Source organism: Megascapheus bottae, chromosome 1, assembly GCF_031878675.1.
Source record: "Megascapheus bottae isolate mThoBot1 chromosome 1, mThoBot2.hap1, whole genome shotgun sequence".
NCBI lineage: Eukaryota > Metazoa > Chordata > Mammalia > Rodentia > Geomyidae > Megascapheus > Megascapheus bottae.
Window position 1 is genome coordinate 12534168 of NC_143509.1, and position 12215 is coordinate 12546382.

Genomic DNA, 12215 nt, shown 5'->3' on the forward strand with positions numbered 1-12215 from the left:
AACCCACACACTAACCGTAACACCCAACCCTCATCCTAACTCTCACTCTAACCCTCACCCTTACCCTAACCCTAAACCTAACCCTCACCCTAAACCTAAAACTAACTGTAACTCTAACCCTCACCCTAACCCTCACACACACCCTCACCCTCACCCTAACCCTAATCCTAATCCTAATCCTCAACCTCACCCTAACACAAAACCTAACCCTCACCCTAACCCTAAAATTAACCCTAACCCTAATCCTTACCCTAACACTCACGCTCATCCTAACCCTAACCTCACACTAACTCTTACCCTAAACCTCACTATAACCCTAAACCTAATCCTAATCTTAACCCTCACCCTCACTGTAACCCTAAACCTAACCCTAACCCTAACCCAAACCCTAAACCTCACCCTAACCTGAACCCTAACCCTAACACTAACCCTCACCCAAACCCTCATCTAACCCTTACCCTAACCCTCACCCTAAACCGAACCCTCACTCTAAACCTCACCCTCACCGTAACTCTAACCGTTACACTCACCCTAATCATCACCTTCTCACTAACCATAACCCCAACCCTCACCCTAACCATAATACTAACCATAACCCTAACACTCACCCTCACCCTCACCCTAACCCTAGCTAATTCTCACCCTCTCCCTAGCCCTAACCCTAACCCTAAAACTAACCCTAACCCTAATCCTCAAAATAACACTCACCCTCACCTTAACCCTAACTCTAAACCTCACCTTAACCCTCACCCTCACCCTCACCCTAAACCTCACCCTAAGCCTACCCGTAACTCAACACTCACCCTAACCCTTACCCTAAACCTCACCCTCACCCTAACCCTAACCCTAATCATAACCGAAACCCTAAACCTCACCCTAACACTAACCCTAACCCTAACCCTAGTCCTAGTCCTAATCCGAACCCTAACACTACCGCTAAACCTAACCTTATCCCTATCCCTAACCCTAACCCTAACTGTCCCTAATCCTCAACCTCACCCTCACCGTAACCCTCACCTTCACTCTCACCATCACCCTAACCCCAACCCTAACACTCGCCCTCACCCTAACACTCACCCTCACCCTCACCCTAATCCTCACCCTCACCTAACCCTAACCCTCAGCCTCACCCTCACCCTCACCCTAAAACTAACCCAAAACCTAACCCTCTTTCTAACCCTAACCCTAACCCTAAACCTCAGCCTTACCTAACCCTCACCCTCAACCTCACCCTCGCCCTAACCCTCACTCTCACCCTCACCCTAACCCTATACCTAACCCTAACCCTCACCCTCACCCTCACCCTAATCCTCACTCTCACCTTCACCATAACTCTAAACCTAACCCTCACCGTAACCCCAAAACTAACCCTCACACTTATAGACACCCTAACCCTCACACTTACAGACACCCTTACCCTAACCCTAACCCTAATCCAGACCCTAACCCTATCCCTAACAGTCACCCTTACCCTAACCCTTACCCTCACCTTAACTCTCAGCCTCACCCTCACCCTGACCCAAATCCTAACCCTAAACCCCACCCCAAACCTTACCCCAATCCTAACCCTTACCCTAAACCTAACCCTCACCTTAACCCTCAAACCAACCCTAACCCTAAGCCTAACCCTCACCCTCATAATCACCCTAAGCCTAATCCTAACCCTAACCCTAAACCAAACCATAACCCTAACCCTAAACCAAACCATAACCCTAACCCTAAACCTAAACCTAAACCTAACCCTCTCCCAAACCCTATCCCTAACCCTAACCCTAACCCTTACTAAAACCATAAACCTAACACTAACCCTCAACCTAACCCTAAACCTAACCCTAACTCTAAACCTCACCCTCACCCTCAACCTAACGCTAAATGTCACCCTCACCCTCACCTTCCCCTTAACACTAGCCCTCACCCTCACACTAAACCTCTCCCTAACACTTACCCTAACCCTAATCCTATCTAACCCTAACCTTATTCCTAGCCCTAGCCCTAACCATAATCCTAACCCTAACACTAGGCCTAACCCTAACGCTGGCCATAAACTTAACGCTAACCTTAACCTAACCCTAAGGGTCCCCAAACCTAACCCTAACCCTAACACTTACCCTAAACCTAAACCTCACCCTAACCCTAACCATAATCCTAACCCTAACACTAAAACTAATGCTAACCCTAACGTTAACCCTAACCCTAATCCTAACCCTAAGGGTCCCTAACCCTGACCCTAATCCTAACCGTAACGCTAAACGTAACCTTAACCCTAACCCTAAACCTGAAAGTAACCCTCACCTTAACCCTAAACCTAACCCTAAACCTAAACCTAACTCTAACCCTCACTCTCACCCTCACCCTCACACTAACGCTAAGCCTAACCCTAACCCTTATCCACACCCTCACACTAACGCTCATCCTCCCCCAAAACCGAACTCCAAACCTAAACCTAACCCTACCCTAACCCTCACCCAAACCCTAATCCTAACCCTAACCCTTACCCTGACCGTAACCCTCACCCTTACCCTCAACCTAACCCTCACCTTCACACTAACCCTCAACATAACCCTAACACTAACCCTAAGCATGACCTTAAAACTAACACTAAACCTAACCCTCACCATAACCCTCATCATAACACTAACCCTAACCGTAACCCTCACACTCACCCTCACCGTAAACCTATCCCTAACCCTAAACCTAACCCTAAGCCTCACCTTCACCCTACCCCTAACCGTTACCCTAAACCTAACCCTAACCCAAACCCTAAAGCTAGTCCTAGACCTAACCCTATACATGACCCTAGTCCTAACCCTAATCCTAACCCTAACACTAACTCTAACCCTCACCCTAACACTAAAACTAACGCTAACTCTAACTTTAACCGTAACCCTAAGTGTCCCTAACCCTAACGCTAACCCAATCCATGTCCCTAACCCTAACCCTCATGTAAACCTCACCCTAACCTAACCCTAACCCTAACCCTCACACTAATCCTCACCCTAAACCTAACACTCACCCTCACCCTAACCCTAACACTAAAACTAACATTAACATTCACACTAACCCAAACCCTAATACTAACCCTAACCCTAACCTAAACCTCCCCCTCACTCTCACCCTAACCCTAACCCGCAACCTAACCCTAACCCTCACCATAACCCTCACACTAAACCTAACCCTCAACCTAACCTTCCACCTAAACCTAACTCTAACCCTAAACCCAACCCTAACTCAAAGCCTAATCCTAGCCCTCACCTAACCCTCACCTTAACCCTCACCCTCACCCTAACCCTAACTCTAACTCTAACCATAACCCTAACCCTCATCCTCACCCTAACCCTAAACCTAAGCCCCACCCTAAAACTCACCCTCACCCTCACCCTCACCCTCATCCTAACCCTAACCCTACCCTAACCCTAACCCTAACACTAAACCTGACCCTGACCCTCACCCTAACCCTAACTCTAACCCTAAACCTAAACCAAACCCTAACAGTAACCCTAAACCTAAGCCTAACCCTAACCGAAACCTAACCCTAACCTTCACACTTACGCTAACTCTCACCCTAACCCTCACCCTCACGATCATCTAAACCTAATGCTAACCCAAAAACTAAACCTAACACTAAACCTAATGCTAACCCTCACCCTAACCCTCACCCTCACCCTAATCCTAACCCTAACGCTAACCCAAACACTAACCCTAACCCTATAACTGAACCTAACCCTCACCCTCACCCTAACCCTAACCCTAACCCTAAACCTAACACAAACCCTAACCCTAAACCTAAACCTAAGCCTAACACTCACCCTAACCCTAATCCTAACCTTCACCCTATACCTAACCCTCACCCTAACCATAAACCTCACCCTAACCCTCACCTAACCCTAACCCTGACTTTAACCATCACCCTCACCCTCACACTAAACATAACCCGAACCCTAACCTTAACCCTAAACCTAAACCAAACCCTAAAACTAACGCTCACCTCCACCCTAACCCTTACCCTCATGCTAACACTAACCCTAACCTAACCCTAACTCTCACCCTCACCCTCACCCTAACCTTAAACGTAACCCTCACCCTAACCCTCATCCACCCTAACCCTCACTCTCACCCTCACCCTAACCGTAACCCTAACCCTCACCCTTACCCTAACCCTAATCCTCACCCTCATGCACACCCTAACCCTTCACCTAACCCTAACCCTCACCATACACCAACCCTAACCCTAAACCTAAACCTAGCCATAACCCAAACCCTAAACCTAACCCTAACCGACACCCTCACACTCACCTTCACGCTAACCCTAACCCTAAACCTAAACCAAACCCTCACCCTAACCCTAACCCTTACACAAACCCTAACCCTAACTCTAACTCTAACGCTCACCCTCACCCTCACCCTAACACTAACCCTCAGCTCAACCTAGCCCTATCCCTAACCCTAACACTAACCTTTACCCTAACTCTAAACATAACCTTAAGCCTAAACCTCATCATCACCCTAACCCTAACCCCAACCCTAACCCTAAGCGAAACTCTAACCCTAACCTAACCTACATGCTAACACGAACACTCACCCTAGTCCTAACCCTAATCCTAACCTTCAACCTAACCCTCACCCTAACCGTAACCCTCACTCTAACCCTCACTGTAAACCTAACCCTCACTCTCACATTAACCCTAATCATCAACCTCACCCTCACCCTAACCCTCACTTTCATCCTCACCCTAAATCTAACCCTAACCCTCACCCTTACACTAACCCTCACACTAACCCTAACACTCACCCTAACCCTTACCCTCACCATTAACCCAACCCTCACCCTCACTCTCACCCTTACCCTAACTCTCACCCTAACCCTAACCCTAGGCCTAACACTCACCCTAACCCTCATACTTAACCTAATCCTCACCCTATCCCTCACCCTAAACCTAACCCTAAGCCTTACCCTAACACTCACCCTCACCCTAACCCTAACCCTCACCCTCACCCTAACCCTCACTCAACCTAACCCTAATGGACACCCTCATAGTCACGCTCACACTAACCCTAACCCTAAAGCAAATCCTCACTGTAACCACATCCTAACCCTAACCCAAACCCAAACCCCAACCATAATCATAACCCTAAACCTAACACTCACTATTACCCTAACCCTCACCTTCCGCCTAACCCGATCCCAAACCCTAACACTAACACTAACCCAAACCCTAACACTAACCATAACCATAACCCTAACCCTAACCCTCACCCTCACCCTAACCTTCACCCTCACCCTAACCCTGACACTAACCCTCACCATAACTTTGACCTTAATCCTAACCAAATCTTAACCCTAAATATAACACCTAAGTCCTATCCCTAACCCTAAGGGTCCCTAACCCTAATGCTAATCCTAACCCTAACCCTAACCCTAAACCTAACCCAAACCCTAACCTAACCCTAACCCTTACACTAACCCTAGCCCTAACCCTAAACCTTACCCTAAAACAAACCCTAAACCAAACCCTCATTCTCACCCTAACCCTAACTCTCATGCTAACCCTACGTGTAACCTTAACCCTCACTCTCACCCTTACCCTAACCCTAAGCCTAACCCTCACCATAACCCTCACTCTTACTCTAACCCTCACCCTAACCCTCTCTCTCACCCTAACAATCACCCTAACACTCACCTTCACCCATACACTTACCCTCACTCTCATCCTCATCCAAACCTTAAACCTAAACCTCACCTCACCCTAACCCTGTCCCTCACCCTAACTCTAACCCTCACCCTCACCCTAACCCTAAACCTAAACCTAACCCTAGCCCTAACGCTAAAAATAACCTCTAGCTCTTAACCCTAACATTAACCCTAACCCTAAGAGTCCTTAACCCTGACCATAATCCAAACACTAACACTATCCCTAGTCCTAGCCATAAAGCAAACCATAAACCTAACCCTAACCCTAACCTTAACCCTAACCTTAACCCTAATCCTAACACTAACCCTAAGTGTACCTAATCCTAATCGTAACCTAACCCTCACCCTAACCCTCATCCTAACCCTAACCTAACCCTAACCCTAACCCTAACCCTAACCCTCACCCAAACCTGCACCCTCACCCTAACCCTAACCCTAACCCTAAAGCTCATCATCACACTAACCCTAACCCTAACCCCACCCCTCACACTAATCCTGAAGCTAAATCTAACCCTCACTCTCACCCTCACCCTAACCATAACCCTAATCCTAACCCTATCCCAAAACCTAACACTAACCCTAACCGTAACCTTACCCCCAACCCTAACCCTAACCCTAACTCTCACCCTAACCCTCCGCCTCACCCTAACAATAACCCTAACCCTGACCTTAACTATAACCCTAACCTTAAATCTAACCCTCACACTAACCCTAAACCTAACCCTAACCCCACCCTAACCCTAACACTAACCTTCACACTCACGCTAACCCTAAACCTCCCCCTCACCATCACCCTTACCCTAACCCTAATCCTAACCCCAACCCTAAATCTAACCCTAACACAACCCCAACCATAACCCTAACCCAAAAGCTAACCCTTATCCGAACCTTAACCCTAACCCTAAAACTAACTCTCACCCTAACCCTAATGCTCAACTTAAACCTAACCCTAACGCTAACCCACACCCTCACCCTAAACCTAACACTCAACCTCACCCTAAACCCAACCATTACCCTAACACTCACCCTCAATCCCACACTAACCCTTTCCCTAACCCTAACCTTCACATTCATCCTAACCCTCACTCTAACCCTAACCCTAACCCTAATCCTCACCCTCGCCCTGTCCCTCAACCTCACCCTCACACTAACCCTCACCCTCATCCTAACCCTAACGCTAACCCTAAACCTCACCCTAACTCTGAACCTAACCCTAACACTAATCCTAACCCTAACACGAAACCTAATCATAACCCTAAGCGTATGGGTCCCTAAACATAACCCTATCCCTTAACCCAAACTCTAACCCTGAAAATAAACGTAACCTTAAACCTAACGCTAAAAAGTACCCCTAACTCCTAACCCAAACTCAAACCCTAACCCTAGTCCTAACCTAACTCTAACCATAAAAATAACCCTAACCCTTAACCTAAGGCTAACCCTAACCTTAAACCTAACACTATCCCTAACCCTAAGGGTCCCTATCCTTAACCGTAACCCCAACCCTAATCCTAAACCTAACCCTAACCCACACCCTAACCCTAAACCTACCCCTAACCCTCACCCTCACCCTAACCCTAAACCTCACCCTCAAACTCATCGTAACTCTAACACTAATCCTAACCCTAAAACTAAACCTAACCCTGTCAGAGACCAAGGAGTTAAACGGAACAAAGCAAAGACCCTCTAGCCTTGAGCAAACCGCACCTGGTTGAGTCATCTGCACAAAATACTTCTCGGAATAACCGCAGGTTGTGTCGCTTGGGTTAGCACAACGGCCAAAAGAATAGCCTGACCCACCTCTAACCTTGAGATTTCCCGTTCTTGTTATCGCAAAAACTCTCCATCCCCCCTCTATACTCCCTTCCTTACACTCAGGGTATATAAACCCTGCTTTACTTTTAATAAATGAGACCTTGACGCGACTCAGATTGTCTCTGTCTTTCTTTATGCGCCTGGTCTCCTTCCTCTCTTTCCCCCATGGGTTTTCTTCGCTTAGGAGGTGCCTCCTCGAGCCTGACGAATAACTGAACCCGCAGGATGGGAGAAGTGGCGCCCAACGTGGGGCTCAAGGCACGGTGACCTACCGGACGGCGTGGAGAGCAGAGGACCCCGATTATATTAAGGTAGAGACGCCCACACCGCATCGCTCGTGCACCGTGGGAGAGTCTTGAGGTAAGTTCTGCTGTCCCATCAACCATGGGCAAAGCATTATCAAAGGAGGTTTTATTTATAAAAGAAATGAAAGGATCACTTAGGGAGAGAGGAATAAGAGTTAAAAAGAAAGATTTGGTAAAATTCTTTTGTTTTGTTGGAGAAAAGTGTCCGTGGTTGGTCTTGCACGGACCAGACATCCATCCCCTTACCTGGAATAAGGTAGGAAAAAATATCAATGATTTACTCAGGGAGAGGAAGTCCCCGAGGCCTACTTTAGCTTCTATGGGGTTGTTAGAGGTATTTTAAAGGAAGCAGAGGAGGGAGGTGACAGTGCTCGCTTACTAGTTTAACAGAGGATTACCTAACGGAGTCACGTTGCCCGTCTCGCAAAAGAGAAAGTGACAATGAAAAACCTATGGTAACTGGCCTTCGGCCTGGCTTGCGCACCCCCTCTTTGATTGATGAGCCTGTGCCCTCAGGACGCCGCTTGGCGCCACCTTTAATCCCCGAAAAAGAGGAACAAGTCCAACTCCCTTTAGAAGACAGCATCAAGAACAATACTAAAAAGAAAAATATGTCACTAAAACCTTATAAAAACATTTATCCTATTATTCCTAAGACTTCTCCTGAAAATGGCAGGCTCAACCCCCCCTCTGAGGTGGAGCTAGAGGAGGAGGCAGCGCATTATGAGGAAGAAAGATATGGCCATTTTCCTCTTCCCAAAGTTTCTGCAGCTACACAGACTCCAGAGATAAGGGCCCTTCATTGGCCCACCCCTCCCCCCTATCCAGACACCCCTCTCCCGTCAACCCCACCACAGGAAATGTTGAGATCATTTTCTGTTCCTCCGGAGGTGCAAGGTCTCCTTAAATCCAAAGACTCTCTCTTGAAACAAGTGACAGAATTAAAAAACGTGCTCATTTAAAAAGAGAGTTAAAGGACCTCACTTTGCAAATTCATGATTTACAAATGAATCTTGTTGGGGAAGCCATGACTACCCCCCATGCCTCGGGTAACAAGCCCGCTAAAACACCCTCGGCCTCAAAGAGCCACAATAGTAGACTCAGATCTGGGGCGCAAACTGTTTCCCTCTCCTTCCCCGTAATTACTTGCTCTAACACTCAACCTCGGGAACAAGAGGGGGAGGAAGGAGAAGCGGGAGAGGAGGAGGTGTACACCACCAGAAGGCAGGAGGAGGGACAAAACCTAGATTCCTCTGCCTCCGAGGAGGAAGGGGGTGATCAGGAGGAGGCAAGGAGAGATTCTCAAATTACATATAGGAAATTAACGTTTAAACAAATTAAAGAACTACATTCGGCTGTTAAGAATTATGGAATTAACGCCCCTATTACTTTAACAGTAGTGGAGGGCCTCGGGGGTGAGGGACATTTATTGCCTCATGAGTGGCACAAGATTGTACAGTCTGTTTTAACCAGGAGTCAATATCTAACCTGGAAAGCTGAATTTATAGATGAGGCAGAAAATCAAGCCATTACCAATAAAAAACATACACAAATGCCTTCATGGTCTTCTGATAAAATTTCAGAGAGGGGCAAATTTGCCTCGGAGGAAAAACAACAAAAACTCCCTGCAGGAATATTAACCCAGACTGCTCAGACTGCTCAGGCTGCCCTGGCCACCTGGAGAGCCGTGCCCGCAGCAGGAGCAGTTACCACCTCTCTTTCCAGGATAGTACAAGGCAATAATGAACCATATTCTCAATTTGTTGCCAGACTGTTGGAAGCAGCTGAAAGAATATTAGGTGAGGTAGATACAGATGATATTATAGTTAGACAGTTGGCCATAGAAAATGCTAATGCAGCCTGTAAAGCTGCTTTAAGAGGCAAAACAAAGACCCTAGATTTAAATGGTATGATTAAAATTTGCAATGATGTGGATTCCTTTGAACATGAAATGTCTAAATCTATTAATTTGGCCATTGGAGCCATACTCCAAAACCAGACTCCACCTTCAGGAAAACTAGGACGAATATCTAGCCCTAAAAACTGTTTTAAACGTGGACAAATCGTACATTTTGCTAGAGAATGCCCTGGAGCTATTAAACAACCCAACGTTCCTGGGACGATTCCCCTCCCCCTTCCCCCTGGCCTTTGTCCTAAATGCAAAAGAGGCCATCACTGGGCTAGAGAGTGCCGGTCCATGACCGATATAAATAGCCAGCCTTTATCTGCGGTCTCGGGAAACGGGCTATGGGCCCCAGCACGGGGCCCTACCTACCCACCACGACAACCAATGACACTTCCAGCCCAAAATCTGCCTCTGATGCAAACATCGCTGACTCAGACTTGTTCCGAGCCACTGCAGGCAGCGCAGGACTGGACCTCTGTTCCTCCACCACCAGGATTATAACTCCAGAGGAAGGAACAGTTGTTATAAACTCTGGAAGGTTCGGGCCTCCCCCGCCAGGAATGTTTTTTCTTATTATAGACCGAGCTTCAAGCTCACTGCAAGGACTCTCTGTTATTCCCTCAGTGGTTGACACCGATTATTCAGGCGAATTAAAAATTTTAGTTCATACCTCTCAAGGCCCTCTTGCCATATCGGCAGGCCAACGCATTGCACAAGCCCTCCCTCTGCCCGTAACAGGACAGTTCCCATATAAGCATCCCCAGCGTGGCAATTCTACCCCAGGATCAACAGATATATTTTGGATACATCAATTGACAGAATCTCGACCAACTTTAAAACTTTTTTTGGAAGGAAAACATTTCCTGGGTCTTTTAGATACAGGGGCCGATGCTACTGTCATTGCAAAACAACATTGGCCTATCTCTTGGCCTCTGGAACCCACCGCTACCCATTTAAAGGGTATTGGGCAGACTCAAAATACACTCCAGAGTTCTGAAATATTAACATGGACAGACCCAGAGGGAAACATTGGGACAGTTAAACCTTTTGTGGTGGACGGACTCCCTGTAAATCTATGGGGGAGAGATATAATGACCCAAATGGGAGTTATCATGTTCAGTCCTAATGAGACTGTGACTAACATAATGCTTAAGTCTGGATATTTGCCAGGAAAAGGGCTGGGAAAGCATGAGCAAGGAATTAGTCACCCAATTATACCCACCCCTAAATGGGATAGAAAAGGTCTTGGAACCGACCTTTTTTCCTAAAGACCACTGCTCCCCCTGCGCTCCAAGCCGATAAAATAACTTGGAAATCTGACAATCCGGTTTGGATAGACCAGTGGTCCATGCCTCAAGAAAAGGTTCAGGCTGCTCTTCAGTTGGTGCAGGAACAATTAGAGCAGGGACATCTTGAACCTTCTACCTCTCCCTGGAATACTCCCATATTTGTTATAAAAAAAGAAAAATGGGAGTTGGAGGTTACTGCAGGATCTAAGGGAAATTAATAAAACCATGGCACCCATGGGAGCCCTACAACCTGGACTGCCCTCTCCCACAGCTATCCCTAAAGGATATTTTAAAATTGTAATAGATATAAAAGACTGTTTTTTCTCCATTCCCCTCGATCCTGGAGATTGTAAAAGATTTGCCTTTTCCATACCCGTGATAAACCATAAGGGCCCTAATCCCCGCTTTCAATGGCTAGTGTTGCCACAGTGTATGGCTAATTCTCTCACTCTTTGTCAAAAATTTGTGGCTCAATCCATAGACCCAATTCGTGTTCAATACCCTCATATATATATTATACATTATATGGATGATGTATTAATTGCCGCCAAACAAGAAACGGAGGCGCATCAAGTGACTCAAAAAATAATTATTACTTTACAAGATAGAGGATTTTTTATATCCCCAGAAAAAATTCAAACCTGCTATCCCTTTTTATTTTTAGGATTTCAATTAGAACCCAACTTAATTTATTCGCAAAAAATTAAAATTAAAAGGGATAAATTAGTTTGCCTAAATTATTTTCAAAAACTTCTAGGGGACATTAATTGGCTACGCCCTTATCTTAAATTAACAACAGGAGAATTAAAACTCTTGTTTAATATTTTGCAGGGAAATTCTGATCCCACGTCCCCAAGAAAAATTACTCCAGAGGCTGAAAAGGCCTTAATAAAATTAGAAGCAGCTATTACCCAACAAAATATAGGCTATTTTGACCCCAGTTTGCCTCTTTATTTAATTATATTTGCCACCAAATTCACCCCCACTGGTTTACTATGGCAGAGAGAAGTACCCCTATTTTGGGTACATGCTTCTGCCTCTCAATCTAAAGTATTACCCCTCTACCCCCTTTTAATATCTCAACTTATCTTTATAGGATTAAAAATTTCAGTCAGGTATTTTGGAAAAGATCCCAATATCATAATTACCCCTTACTCTAAGGAGCAAATTAGTTGGCTACAACAAAGACAAGATGATTGGGCTGTGTTATG